General features: G+C 39.2%; 1 protein-coding gene across 2 annotated transcripts in view; it reads right to left on the bottom strand.

Moving 5' to 3' along the window:
• The window catches only part of RSU1 (Ras suppressor protein 1), a 101,561-nt gene that overhangs the window by 17,375 nt on the left and 68,458 nt on the right, over window positions 1-15,728 (bottom strand). The window lies entirely within an intron of this gene.

The following is a 15,728-nucleotide window of genomic DNA, read 5'->3' as shown; positions in this document are numbered from 1 at the left end:
CTCAAGAACAAGCACAGTCAGCACGAGCACATACTGCAGCAGACCGTTCCCTGTTTAAACATACGTGGTGCTTGGCACTTCTTCACATCCATCTCTCAGTCACATTAGCTCCATTAATGAAAAAATAAATGTTGCAAAAGGGAAGTATTAGCACAGCCAACGCCAAGGACATTAATTTTGAAAATGCTATTTACTTTGTATCAGAGCAGTCATATATCTTGATCTTGAACAGTTCTTCATCTTGTCCAGATTCTGATTCCATGCTGTAGAGACAAACTCTGTCCTGACTCTCCTTCCTGCACATGATTAATTTACTCAATGTCTTTAGTACTGTACCTGCTTGATGGGCTTCATACATTTAGTAGAAGACAGTAATTAGTATTAAAGCAAGAGTCCAAGAGCTCAGATGCAGGACCCTAGCAACGACAGCTGTGCAAGTAGCATACCTTCCTGAACCTGTTCCACTGACACAAACCAACCACAATGTCAATTCCATATTTTCTCCGAATCAACAGAAAAAACTAGAGAGCACAAAAGACTGCCAAAGCACAAGTAAAAGGTCAATCTAGTTTGTTTTTTTTTTAATTTGCCATAAGAAGTAAGCAGCCAGAGCAGGTGAGCCTATGTAGCCCCTGGGATGTGTGGGTGCTAATCTCAAGACACTAAGGATTTGGCAATTACATCCACAGCAGCCACTGTTAGCAGCAAACCAAATATTTTCAGGAATGGTAGAGGAACCAGAAGCAATTACCCTGTCAGGAAATGTGCCTATAGGTAACTTGGAAGTAACCTGCATATGTGAATGCAAGTTGAGTTTATTTCCGCCACACCCTCACATGTCCAAGACGTGACTTCAGCTGTTCTTAGCAGACGCCAGGTGACCTCGATGCTCTTCTGCTCTGATACCACATTAGTTCCTGGCTCCCCAGCAGGGTTCTTTGGCAGACATCACATGCTAAGCTAGCATTACTAAAGCCCCAGCTGATATTCTGTTCAAAACTCCTCTGTTCCCCCTTTCTTGGTCTCTATAGCAACGCCCAGCATCCTGCAAACAGCACGAGCCAGCTCGGGGCTCAGTCTGCACTCATTCATCTCAGATGTTTGAACAATCTCCTCTTTTCCCTGTACAATGTTTCTAAAACCAGAGTTTTACTCCCTGCTGATGTCCCCACATCTCTGACACAGTTCCACTGCTCCATGTCACAAACCATCACAACTGTCCCAAATGAGGTCCCACTCCAGGCTAGACAAAAGAACCAAAAGCAAACCCAAACATGTCTATCACTGGAGGTACAGTACAGACCTTCTCTTGAAAAACCTGGTTCTTGTGAGAGCTTTTCCTTTTAAAAACTATCCCTGCCAAGTAAAGGCATTGAAGATCACCTGTAGATAGCCAAGATAAAATCAGGGTGGCAAGGACAAAAGAGCAAGCCTTTACTTTGACCTGCTTTTTTTTTTTTTTTCAGGATACATCTTTCTTCCCTATCTGCTATTTTGTTTAAATGGGATATGATTATATGTTATTATTCCTCACTTTACACTTACTCTGTACTTATGTTAATTATGGCCTGGGAGAATCAAGATGATTTCATTTAACTTGATTCTGTTCTTATTCTTTTACTATACTTTTAAGACATTATTTCAGTACTGGCAACTTTCAACCAGATATTCTCAGAGCCTTTCTGAACATTTTTTTTCTAATTTGGAAATTATTTTTAGGAAGAGGGGGATGTATCTGTGGTGTACTTTTTATTCCTGTCGGAACAATTAAGAACGGCCAGGAGTTCACCGCTTTAAGATAAAATAATCAACACAGGAAATAAAAACATTTTGAAGAAATAAAGAAAGAAACTTCCTTGAAGGAATTATATTATTTTTGCAAAAATTAGTTTAATAGTACTTCTGTTTATGTGTATGGGGGGAAAAAACTACACATGCTACAATGGGAGAACTGTAACTTCTCCCAGTACATGGAAGAAAACATTTTCTTTCAGAATGAAAAAGTAATTTTTGTTGAGACAGTATATAATTTTCCACACACAAATGTGTTCATCCAAATCCAACCTACATGTCTCCGTACCTTATGCTCAAATTTTCCCTCACTGCATTCAATACATTAAGTGCTACCTAACTCCCACCTCCTAAATTCAGAAAAAATCCTTTTTTTTTTCCTTTAAAATAATCCCCTTTGAAATAGAATGTATTCTTGCTGTTATGGCCTACAACTTAGAGGCTGAAAACAACCATTAGTTAACAACCTACCTATTACCCTGTAAAGTGTTAACAAGTGTGCACCCCTGCTGTGAAGAAATTGCCCAAAGGAAAGGGCAGGGCACACTCCCTTGTCCACTCTGTTCTGGAGAGAAAAAAAGTGCCAGGGCTTTATCACTCAAAAAGCCTTGCTCTTTTATTCAGTGCTCTACCTAACCTTTGTTAGCCAGCAAAGAAAAGGGTGGGCCACAGCACAGCCATGGGGTTTGCATCCCTGCACAGTCAGGAACCTTGGTCAGTTCTGAACCCTGGGAGCTCTTCTGGAGCCACCTCACCACCCCAGGGACAGGGAGATGCTTGAGATTATGCATCACCACTGTATTTACTGAAGGCTGCACACCCTTACACACTTCAGTTATCAAGTCAGAGCATTTGTTAGTTGCTGGATTAAAACAAGGGAGGGGATGTACTGAAATCTGCACTTTTCTAGAAGCAAGAGGAAGAGATGATTCACAATGGCTCAGAATAATTTCAAAGCCCCTTAGTTCAAGCTATGATCCTAAAATCATATGATTTAAGTAATTCAAAGCAGTCACTGAGTTTGGCAATTTAGTGATATTAAAGGAAGTGCAGTTGACCCAAACTAAAAAATCATAAAAAGAAAAGCCAGAGTCCTAAGAAGAGAAGAAGCAACAAAATACAAGGTGGTTGTGCTTTTGACATTTGCCTGGCATGCCTCTCTCCCATCTACTGATTGGTGATGGGAAGAAAAGGCAGAAAATATTGTCTTATATCCTATCCTTTGATTATTTGTGTCCTTGATTTCTGCTTTTACTAACTGCTCAATGTTTCTGCTATTTCACTTCCTTCTATCTCTTACCTTTGTCTAATCAGCCAATCCTTCTCATATATATTCCCTGTTCAGGATTTTAGCTTTTCCCATTTCTTTACTGTTTCCAGCTCATCAGCCTGCATCTTCTTACTAGTCTTCCTCCTGTACCACTTTTATGCTTTCTTCTTTCCTCTTCTTGTTTCTCATCCTTTTATTGCTTCTTTTTTTTACATAGGATACTCATCTTTCCATCTGTGCTTTTTTATTTTTTTACCTCTCTGGTGGTTGGATATGAAGAGGAGTAACTCTGTTCTGAGACACTTAAGTAGAAAAATGAAGGTCCCTTCTTAATATATTTTCACAGCAGATGGGCACACACTGCACGGAGGGGATCTGCTAAAATGTGTTTTAAGACATTTTCCTGGATCCCATATAATCATTCCAAAAATATTTTAAAAGTATTTTAAAAGGATTTCCTATGAAACATTTCTTATAAATCTTTATAGGAATTGCACTAAGTTCTGTTTTTTTTTCTTTAAATAGCAGGCATGAAATAAAAGTTATTACTGACATCTGTCATATTTTAAATTCCTTTATAAAATTTAGTAGTGGCAGCATAAAACAGATGTAGCATAAAACACTGTGAAACAATCTCCCTTAACAGAGCACCCTTTAAGGAAAGCAACTTCATCATTGACAGTCATCTAGTAACACAGGAGGCAGCTTCCCAGGAGATATTTGCTGCTGTTATATTAGGGGTAATTAAACTATAAGGCAATTTATTTCTTTGCAGCCACGTAATTGAACTTTCTAAAGCCATTAATGATACCTTATGAAAGTATCAGCAGATGAGGATCATGATTATCCCCAGAAAAACTGTGTTTACAACACACAGGGCCATAAAAATTTGACAAAATGCCATTTATTGGCAAAACATTAATATATTAACCCACAAAGGACAGTGCACTGAGGGTAGAAATGCTGTCACTAAATGTACATCTCTCCACCCTTCCCCCAGCTCTCTCCTTCCTATGACTGACAGTGATTATCAGAGAGTAGGCATTATCTCCAGGCAAGAAAATCTAAGTACATAAAATTTAGTTTTATATGAATTCTATTGTAGCACTACTGATTATTAAAGGAAGCTCAAGACAACAAAATATATATTTTTAAAAACAATGTGTGTTTAAGAATAACAAAACTCCATGTATAAAAATAGGACTATTGATGCCTCACATATTTTCCCCACCATATTAACTAATCCAGCAAAAAAATCCTTGATATGTCATTTGCTGATTGATGAGCATAGAGAACTGAGACCTGAGCACAGAATTTTATTGCGGAAGACATTTTCATCTGCAGCCAAATCACCAGGGAAACACTTTGTCAAACAACTTCACTCTGCAGGGAGACTTTGTGACAATATTGGCAACTTAAGAATTTGTTCCGGTTTTTCCAAGAGCATCTACCTGTCCATGTTGAGAAATATTTACAGCAGCACTGCAATTCATGCAGATGACCAGCTAAAAACCTGGGAACAAGTGTTTCACATTTCATTGCAACAATATGTAAAAAATAGATGCTCCCAAGCTCTAGTTTTAAAACAATATTTATCTCTTTATCTCTGTATAAATGATCCAATATATTTTTTGAGAGACTTTCATACCAAACCCATGTACTTTCATAATAACTGACATTATATCAAGTGTCTGCAGGGCTACAAATCAATACTTGTTTTCAAGTGCTCAAATATTTCTTTTATCTCTCGCCTCCATCCCTTTTTTTTTAACTGAGCGGGGACTGAATCCAACACAGGGCTGCTTTTACATCATCAGGGTAGGTAAGATGCTAGGATTCCAGCAGAACACCATGGGTTAATATATTCACACTCCTGCTGCTCCTGAGAAAGGAATCTGAGTCCTGTTGATTGGCTTGAAGCTTCTAATTATTTTCTGTGTTGGACAAAATCCCCAGGTTTCACAATTTTTTACTGAGATGGAAGGAAGAGTGACCTACTGGCTGAGAACAGTCATTCAGCGCTCTCAATGGCTCAGCTGTGCTGTCCACAGTGGGCTAAACCTAAGAAATCCAAAAGCTGTTTCAGTCAGGATTTATGTATAAAATTGTATGCACAATTCCTTTGTTCAAAGATACACATAAAACCCCAAGCAAGTGGCTAAACAAGAGGGCTAAGACTTCCTGGCTTATGATGGAGTGGGGGAAATGAGGAGTGCCACGATTTCTCTGCACTCAAGGCATACTTTCATCCCAGCAGACTGGCAGCAAGGAACTGACAACTTTAATTCAAGCTATTGGTAAAACTCCAGTCCCTTGCATTGAACAGGGTTAATTTCTCCTTTGGATTCTATGCTTAAACCCTCTAAGCCTAATTGATAATTCTCTATCTAAAAATGAGGAGTTAAGCTGAATAATTAAATTTTTTCTCAGAGAAGTTTCCTTAGGGACATCAATGCCATTTTACCTGCTCAATCTGGCAATGATGTTGTTCCACCAACTAATTTAAAAGATGTGGGATCAAGTGTTTAGTTCTAGATGCCAGTCAGCTGGAAAATAAAAAATGTTTTATCCAGCACTGTCAGGCATTCCTATCACCACAGCATCCACTCAAACTTCTGCTGCTGCCCATCCTCCTTACACTGGCCTTTGGAAACACAGAACTACACTTTAAACTTTACAGTTTAAAGAAACTCACACTGTGCCACATGTATATTAAGCAAAACTAACAAGCTGAAATATGGTCTGAGAAGGTTACCACCAACTTCATTACCTTTTTTTAAGCTATGAACATACTTTAAGTTATCTCTTATGAAGCATTTCTCTATGTCATCTCTCTTATCTAAAATCTCAGATCAAGTCCCACCTCACAAATCATCCTGTTTGTTTATAGATAAATTCTGGCAAGGATGACTTGGTGTGAGACTTTAAAACTGAAGCTCTTCATACCTGCTGTTCCACTTGGGTTTTTTTTCTCATAAAAAAACTGAAACAAACACACAAAATTTTTTAAAAAAACACCCCTGCATATTTCTACACCAGAAGCAGCTTATTAACAACAAGTTTGTGGGTCTCTTTTACAGGCTAAATTACTCTGTGAGAAGAGCAAGGCAGCTAATACTGAGACCATCTACACATCTGTATCAGTTACAGATGTTCTCCTCTCATGAGGGACAGGCCCCCAGCATGGAGTTGCTTCTGCAGTGGCTTTCAGGGGATGCTCAATATGCTGTTCACTTATCCTTGGTGTGAGAGGTAGAAATGACTCCCCTCAGCCAGGCATCCTCGATCAGATCTGATCCTTTCCTAGCAGATCACTTTAATTTTTCTTCCTCCCCGCTATACATATCTTAGGCTTATTGATCTCTGACTACTACAGCCTGCAGTTCAAATGGCACACAAATAAATATAAACCAGAAAACAATGTCTAAACTCTTATACTCCATAAAGCAGAGAGCACAAGGACAGGTTTACTGAACACCTCACCTCACATCTGGAGGAGGAAGTGCTTTTCCCTTTCTACCAGAGCGTATGAACACAGCTTGTTACAGGCACTGCTGCGTTAACGTGACAGGTTTACAGGGCCCTGCCTTGCTCAGCAGTAATGATCTTTCAACATCCCTGTCAGATCAATGCACAGCTTTCCTCAGGACCCACTTACTGGAACACTGCTCAGGAGGGAATGGAACTTTGCAAAACTGAGCTCAAATCAGACGGCTCTACCGGAGCTGCTGTAGAGAGAGACACGGGGATGCCTGCAAAGTCCTTTGATTTGGGATGCTGGAATGACACATCCCTGATCCTTCACTGCACACAGCTTTACCCGTGTTACCTACCATTATTAAATATTTTAACCTCATGATCTAGTTTTGTTTCATGTCCTTTCCAACCACTGGGCTGCAATTTTTGGCAAATGTCTCAGTCCATCTGGTCTTTGTCCCTGGCAAACTGGAGACAGTTGGAGGTAGTTAAGGTATCGTCTGGAACATACTTGGAAAACCACAAATGTAAAGAAAACATGGGACATATCATTACCATAAAAACATGCTGTTTTTTACTCTCTCCTGAATGTAAGTTTAGATACACACAGCTTGATCAAGAAGACCTGCTAAAAAACAGACACAAAACACCCAAAAAACAATAGCTCAGCTTTTATCATTGGGCAATGAGTAATTTCTTACAGGGCCCCTACAGCAACTTCCTCTTAGAGACAGAAAGTGTTTGAGTGGAGGGGGCAGCTGAGAAAGTTTTGATCTTTCTTTTTCAGCCTTTTTAAAAAAATGCTTCACCATTACAATCTAACCTAAATTAATTTTTTTTTTCTAGTTAAGCCATTAAGTTTTAATCCTCTTGCTTGTGAACAGCATTGCTATTAGTCCAAAGGGAGTTCAGACAGTAATTATTATCAGTATCTTAAAAACAGACACAGGATGTATAACTAACACATAATTTCTAATTTTGAATGTATTAACTTTTGGACAGTACAAAGTCTACCCCACAATTTGAAAGCTGTTTCTCAAGGATCTTACTTCTCCCTACTCAGAATTACTGACATAAAAACACCTTCTTCCAAAGTGTCAAACACCAGGCACTAACACTGCACGTCTGAGTTTTGAACACAACTGAAATGACACTGCCTAAATAATATCTGCCTTCTCTGAGAGGAAAGACATTAATATCTGACCAAATCATGCTAACATTGCTGGACCCGAGCATCTCAAAAGTGATGTCAGAAGACTTGTAATAGAGTCTTAATACCTAACAAGAAGCTTTAGGGCAAAAGCACTAGTGTCACCTAAAATGCAACTGTTGAGTCATGTAACAGGGCAGCATTACAGTAACTCAACAGAAAAGTTTGTCACCATTCAGTGCACATAATCTTTTAGTAAGAACTTATCCTACTTGCCTATTTTAGAAGAAAGCAAAAAAACCCCAGAATGCTGGATGGCAGAGGCAGCCAACATGAAAAAATGAACAAAGTCAGCATGGTCTCCTTGCTGGGGTCCCATCACTGGGCACAGTTACACAGTTAAGGTCATAATGGAGCAACTGCAGAAGCTGCATTTTCAATCCTGCTTCAAAACTATTATTTAATTCCTAATATATTGCTCTCTCCATCCAAAGACCAGAAATAGTATGAAATTAGGATTCAGTACTTATTCATGAGATCAAATTTAAGCACTTCTTCTTTTTGGGATTGCAGGCTTGATTCTCCTCTCATCTGCTCTGACACAGAAAAGGAGCAACTGCTGAGGTCAATGTCAGTGCAAGAAAGGGATGAGTCATTGCTTAACTACAGGTCTGTACTGAAAGGGAAGAAGTGACTTCCCAGCCAAGGCAGCACAGACAACAGAAGCAGTGCTATGAGTTTCAGCTGCACAGGACTGCTGAGCCGTATGTTGTTGTATCTTTACTGTTATTCGTACTCATTAAAGCCAGCTCCAATGCTTTCTGGCATGCTGGGTATCACACTTTCCTCTCAAGAACAGACAAAAGCAAGGCATGCTCTGTTTTACATACCATGGGGATTGCTAGGTGCAAGCTGGAGCAGCATAAAGGACGCCTTGCATCAGTGAACAATCTTTCTATTTTACTTTTAGAAGTGTAAGAGATTACTGGATATACCTTCTACCCTTTTCTAACATTCCAGGGTAGAAGATCTAGCCTTTGACACCACTGTCAACACTATACTCAAAAATTCAGTGGGTGGACCAGCTAGCGTGATAAGCAAACAAGCCCACAAATGACTCAGAAATGTTGCCTCCTTGCAGTCACACTGGGAACACAAACAGTACACAAAGACACCAGCAGAGTAGATTGTAACCCACTGAAATGACTGCAAGGAGGTTTACATTTAATTAACAGGATACAAGAAAGATTCAGATGGACAGAGCAAAAATAGACAACTGAAACACAACCCTGAAGGTCTTTCTTTCACACAGCAGAAAAGAACTGAAGAAAAAGTCACGGATATTTTACAGGTATATCTATTAACAGGACTTCTATATTCCTTTTACTTACCTGTGAGGGAACACTTTCTGTTCTGACAATCACAATTTCTTTGACAGAGAAGAATACTCTAACTCCACAAGCTACCAATTTCAACTGCCTCTCAGGAAGCCTCAGACGCCAGTGAGTAGCACACAATTTGGGGTACTCCAAACTGTGAAATACTATGAACCCTTTTCAAATCTTAACAACAATCACCATAGCCCCACACCTACTGGAAATCAACCAGACAGAGGAGAAGGAGCCACTACATTTGCAAGAAATTTTATCCAGGAATACAAAGCCAGTAGAAAGAAACCTGCCAAGCCAGCCAGCCAATATGCTTCAGAATCAGAAGAGTGACACAGCAGACAAGTCACACCAAGCAGCACAGCAAACAGCAGCTGCTGAACAGCCAGGACCACCACAGGGGTCTGCAAGTGAAACAGCACACAGGCAACAACTCTTCCCCACACCTGCTCTCACTCTTTCCTGGGAATGACTGATTTGTAACTTAATGGGATCTGAAGAAATCCCACCAGAATGAAATAAACTAGTTTTGCAAAGTTTACAACCAATTCCAGCTTTAAGGAAAAGACATAATGGTGCAGCTTGGATAATGCAATAAAATATGGAGGACTCAGATTTTCCAGTCTCTATTTAGGAATAATCAGCAACTTTGCTAGACACAGATCAAATGAGCTCTGACCTCACTGGCCATGTGTGGTCTTGAGTACTAGATCCATTATTATCACACACAGTGATGCCCACTAGGCAGCTATTTTAAACTAGCCACACGTGCCCAGAATACAGGAACTAACCAACCAGAAGTCAGAAAAAAGTGGGATAGAGAAGGCCATACTGGGTCAGAGGATTTGGCACTGGAAAGATCCCACCCCAGGACAACTGGATTTACAAGCTATACAAAAGTATGCTGGAGTGCAAATACAAATACCATTTAAGTGACCTGTGAGTGCTTAAGAGTTTGGAGAGATGTTCTCCTGTGCATTGCATCTGCCTACTGAGCTGCACCACCTCTCTCTGCCTGCTGAGCCAGCTCCCTCCCCAAAACAGCCCAGTAACTTCACTAAGTATGCCCCCTCTCATCTGGGTGACCATAACATTCCCTTGGAATTGACTTGGGGAATTTCTGCCTGATGCTTTTCATCACTTAAATTCTCACCCCCTTTAATCTGGAAAGTCTAAGGCATTACGTGAAGGCACTCTGAAGGTTGAAAAACTAATAAATTAATAAATTATATGGATCATGCCTTTACTGCTTGAAAATAAGGATTTTTTCTTCCATGAGAATTACTTCTTTGCTTGGCTGCTACCTGCATGCAGTAACCATCAGGAACATTTGTTGGGAAAACTAGCAACTGTGTCTCAAAAATGCACTGAAATTACAGACTCCTGCAAAGAAGATTTTCTAAAAGCTGGTTATTTAGGCCATGTGCAGCCTGTATGAACAACCTTCTCTGGCAGGAAATGCAAGAATTTTTCTATATCAGATTCTCATCTGTTTCTCAGAAATTCCCCAATCACTACTTAAGAACAAGGTAATTTTTTAATCAAAAACCTATTCAGTGAGCTGTCTGCCCCCAGGTTCATCTCATTCATCTCTTTGGACATGGGTTTCAGTTTTCTTCTCCAAAGAGGTTAACAGATTGCTGTAATTGGATGGCCTCAAGAAAAGTGCTTTAAGCACCAGAAGAGCTAGAAACAGAACCCAGCCCATGCTCTGAGCAATGAAGGAGTTCCCCCTTATTCAATATTTCTAACAATATGTTTTAAGTATTTCAGGGAAAAGCACGATCAAAGAGTTAATTTACTTGTATACTGCTATGAAAAGGTCTTCCTTGCCATGCAGGTTAAAACTGTCCATATTCCACTAGTAATAAGCAATAGAAAAATATTACTCTGACTAGTGGTTGCATTTTTTAAACATCTGTAAACTGTTAAAATTCTGTAATTAACTTCCTTCCCCTACTGCCTTACTGGCAATACTACTACCATAGAAGCACAGTTCCTCATGTCTTCTGCTTTATTTGCAAACATATCTTCTCAATTATTTCCTAAAATTATTTTCTGAAAATGCACAAATAAGAAAAGATGTCTTGTCTGACCTCTAACCTGGTGAAATCTGTACTGTATTTGTCATCATTAAAAAAGCACACCTGGTTCTGCATTCTTCCTGTGTTTTCATTTGCAGTGGTTTTTTTTTAGGAGGATTTTAACAAGGTTATAAAGTAATTTACTGTAATTACAAAAAGCAGAAAACCAAAACAATTTTCAACTAATTACACACGGAGAGTTAAAACAGATGTCTGAACAACATGCAAAGCCATGTGAAGCATCACCTAAAACCAAAAAAGCCTAAAACTTATCAAGAGTCACATAATCCACAACTCAGACTTCTTGAAGTTTCAATCTGAATATGCCTCATGCCTTTTAATTCTCAAAAGAGTTGATATATCCACATAAAATCAGTGAATATTTATTGAGAGTTAGCATAACACTGAATAACCAAACAACAGTAAATATATGTGTGCAGCCCTCTGTGAAAAAGAAACTATGTGAAAACCCTAACTACCAAATCAGATTAGACTTTTCAGCATTACAAGATAAACTGAAGTTTTTCTTAACATATCCTTTTAACAAAACTGAATATATAAACTCTGCACTAACAAAACCCCAATTGTTATCTGTTGATACCACTCATAGATAAAAGTGGTCCCTGGGATTTCTCTGCACCACATAACAGCAACCTCCAGTATGTGGTGTATGAGGACTAAGTCCCAGAGCACCCAAAACACTGAATCAAAGATGATACATCTGGACAATACTAGTTAAATCCATAAATATGGTGACTCATTGGAAAGATAATAAGATATAATCTCTTATTGAATCAGACTGTGCAATGATAGATACTCTGAAGAATGATGGATACGCTTCAGTCAGAGGGAGAATTTCTGCCAGACACAGGGTTATCAGAGGCAGATCTGAAAAAAAATATTTACAGCCTTCAGATGAAACACAAATATTGTATCAAAAGCATTTGCTATATCACTTAACCCAAGCAAAGATATAAACCCACTTTTAAAAGCAGGTCTTCCAGAAAAATTCAGTTATCCAAAATACGTTTCTTCTATTTCCTGATGTCAGAATTTTGAAACAATGCATTAATCAAAATTGCTTCTAAGAAGTAGGCTGTTTCTTCTTTTTGTTTTTTAGGGTTGGGAGAATCGAGGTGAAAAGGACAATAGACTCATTCATTAAATTACAAACACATACATATTCTTTTGCACACAGACTTTGACGAAAGTAAAGAAAAGATCACTATCGCCCAAGTGTGAATAATAAAATGCAGTTATATTGAGAGTTCTTCTTTCAAAGGCACTGGGATTACCTGTCACATCAGAGCACTGTTCTGCAAGTCTGAGGGACAACTTTGAAAGGCATTTGTCACTGAACCAATTCACCAAAGCTACTGAACCAATGAGCACAGGAAAACCATTTCAACTGGCAATGCCTAGGAAACAGCTGGAGTGAAAGAAGAAATAATTGCTCAAAATTTGAAGTGTGTAAAGATGTGGGGACAGAAGACAGCAAGAAAAGCTTTCTTAAAAATATCTGAGCCATCAGCTTGGACTGCCATATGAAACACAAAGGGAGAGCTCTCTGGGAGCAGAAGCACCAGAGAAGCATTTGTTCCATGTTAGGCCCTGCTCCCAGGGACATTCCTGATATTATTTACACGCCAAGCAGTTCTTGCAATGCACCAAAGGAAGGGTGCTTACCTGTGAAGAATGACTTGAAGACAAATGTTATTTCTGCAAAACACATTCTCTTTAAAAGTACTGTCCTTAAATCGTACTACAGATCTAATATATTTACGAGGAACTCTGCTTCCTGTGATTTCCCAAAGCCTTGCTTTATGATTACTTCTCAATGTTTTTCATCAGGTTCTAAAATAGCCTGCTGGCTTCCAACATAAAAACTAAACAGATCTTCCAAAGCATCAAAAAATATAACCAATAGATGGGACCACTTTATCTGACTTTTAAAAATACTGTGTTGGAGTTACAAATCTAGAAAACATAAATATGAACTGGGACCACTAGATGTTATTAAAAGAAAACTATTTCATATCATTATATGGTTGCTTTGAAGCTTCTGTAACTCTGGCAAAAGGCAGGTGAGATATTTCATGGGTACAAGAAAAATATTTTTAAAGTTCTCTGTATTTCAAAACTTGCCTAAACCATATGCATGCTGACCATATGAAAAAATGAGATGGACAAAAATCCCCTGTGTTATCTAAGGTGCAGTTTCACAAATGGCATGACTTAACAAGTCACCAGGATCACAGCAGATCCCACCTCCGGGCTGTGGAGTGACAGCTGAGGAGCTGCTCCTGCAGGAGCTATCTGCATGTGTCTTCCAGCCATCCAGTAAATGGCAAGTGACTCCACTGGAGGGGTACAGCACCTTTGTCTCAGGCCATGAAGGAGAGCTCTGGTAGGTCTCAGGGTCTCAGCTGGTACTCTGAAAGGTGATGTGACCATGCATCTCACCCTTGTTCTGAGCCTCAGCACCGAAGAAAGGGCAGGGAACCTTGTAGCAGCTGAGATCTTAAAAATAGCTTCCAGCCCCAAAAGCTGAATTGACCCTGAATTAATGGTAGTGTCTCAGCCAGTGCAGCAGTGACTCCATACAGACCATGGGTCAGTAATCTTGCATGAGTGGCATGTCAGACTGCGTGTATCCAAATTGCAGAAACCCAACAGGTACCAGAAGACATTATTTCTCAGAGGAAAACAGGGCTCATTTAATCTGTCCTCTGTGGAGGAAACTATTCCTCCAGCTCTTCCAAGATGGCAACTTGGTGGGGAGCAGGTGCCAGAGACACTACTTTACTGGGTCACCTGTTGGCACAGTACAACAGGTGAAGTACGTGACCCTCTGCAATTCACTGCTGCACTGCCCATGCCAAACAGATGCTGACATAAGAGGAGGTGCCTGCCCAACTCTCAATGCATCTCCTTGGTATGGGTCACTCTGCCCTCCTGTCAACCACAGGTGACTTCTGCACAACCTTCTTTGAACTCCCATGCCTGTATCACTGAATAGTAAGGTTTTCTGCTCACAGAGCTTTAGGTGGATCCATCTCCAATAACCTGACTATTATGCATTTACCCCTGAACATGAGTACTCTGGCTGCATTCAAAAAATGTCCAGGAGATGGAAATACAGCTTCTTCCAAAGGCAAAAGTTGCTATCTGGAGGGTACTGGTGTATCCAGATGTAGTGCCTGAGTCAGGTGATGGCATGTGTTACGGACCACTACTGCTGCTATAGGGCAGATTTCTGTCTGGTCCATGCAGCCCAATTTCTCTTCTGTGGGAACAATAGTGAAGGGAATATGAAAGGGAGTGATCTTGCCTTCAGACAGCAGCAGAATGAGGCTGGAAATGAATGATGTGCTAAAACCCAAACCACCTCCCTTCTTCCTTCTGTGCCAGATTATCTCTCTAAATTCCTGGATTATGAGAAACATTTAGTAAAGTTCCTTCTTTCACTGTATCATGTCACTAACTATTTAACAGCACTCTAACACATCATGGTTCATCACTTCCTTCCCAAGGTAGAATGTTCAGGTTTATTTCTGAAGATTTGTATTTTTTATTTTATGACATTTTCCAATAGTAATTAAGTAATTTAAGTGCCTTCCTTTCCTAACTGGGTAATGCCACTGAAAGGCTGTAAGATCTGAATTTTCAACTCCTCAACTATTTTTGCTGTACAGCAAATCTAAAATAATAAATTTTGTTTTGTCACCCAATAGACTAAATTTTCACATTTTTGTCAATATGATTTCAGGCTAAATAGATTTTGTTACAGTTTTTTAGATGTGGAATACACAAGTCACTTTTAGTTACTTTTACAGGTATACATATCTTAAACTAATAAATATTTTGAAAGTTACAGAATTTACAAGCTTCAATTGCACAATGAACTCCTAGACAAAACAATTATTTTTATTATGGTCATGCACCTATTTACAATTTTTTCTCAACAAAATCTAAAAGAAAAAACCACAGAATTAAGAAATTTTTTGCCTTTATCTAAATTAAACAAGTCCTATGTGTAACTTTCTCCCTGCTGGGCCCATCTAGGTTGTGTTGCCCTTTCATTTAAGAACAGGCTCAAGCCTTTGCTGTGAAATAAACAAACAAAAACTATTTTCCAGAGGAATAATTTTATCCCTCTCTAGGTAAGTCTCCCCCCCTCAATCTTTACATTCCTGTATTACTCCTGAAAGACACTGACAGCAGACTGAAGGCACTGTCAGACAAAAATTACTTCTGCAGCAGACAGGAATTCAATCTTGTAACACTTCTTTTTGATCAGATAAAATTTTTGTAGACTCTCTCCTAAAATGGAAAGTATTTTTTTAATCACATTCATCTTCTGGCAAAACAAGCCTCACAATTTTAAAGGAGGACTGCAAACAAGATGGTTTATTGGAGAGGAAAACGATAGCTACTGACTTTGGACTGTCAGAAAAGAAGAACACAATTAAAAGATTAGCCATCCACTACTGAACAGAAAGACTACAGATCTCCTAAGACTAAAACCATAACTACTTGGTTTGATGTTTCAGAAATAAAATGAGAGA

This window comes from Parus major, chromosome 2 (genome assembly GCF_001522545.3).
Source record: "Parus major isolate Abel chromosome 2, Parus_major1.1, whole genome shotgun sequence".
NCBI classification, from domain to species: domain Eukaryota; kingdom Metazoa; phylum Chordata; class Aves; order Passeriformes; family Paridae; genus Parus; species Parus major.
The sequence above is the reverse complement of the archived record's forward strand: the minus strand, read 5'-3'. Positions and strand labels throughout refer to the sequence as shown.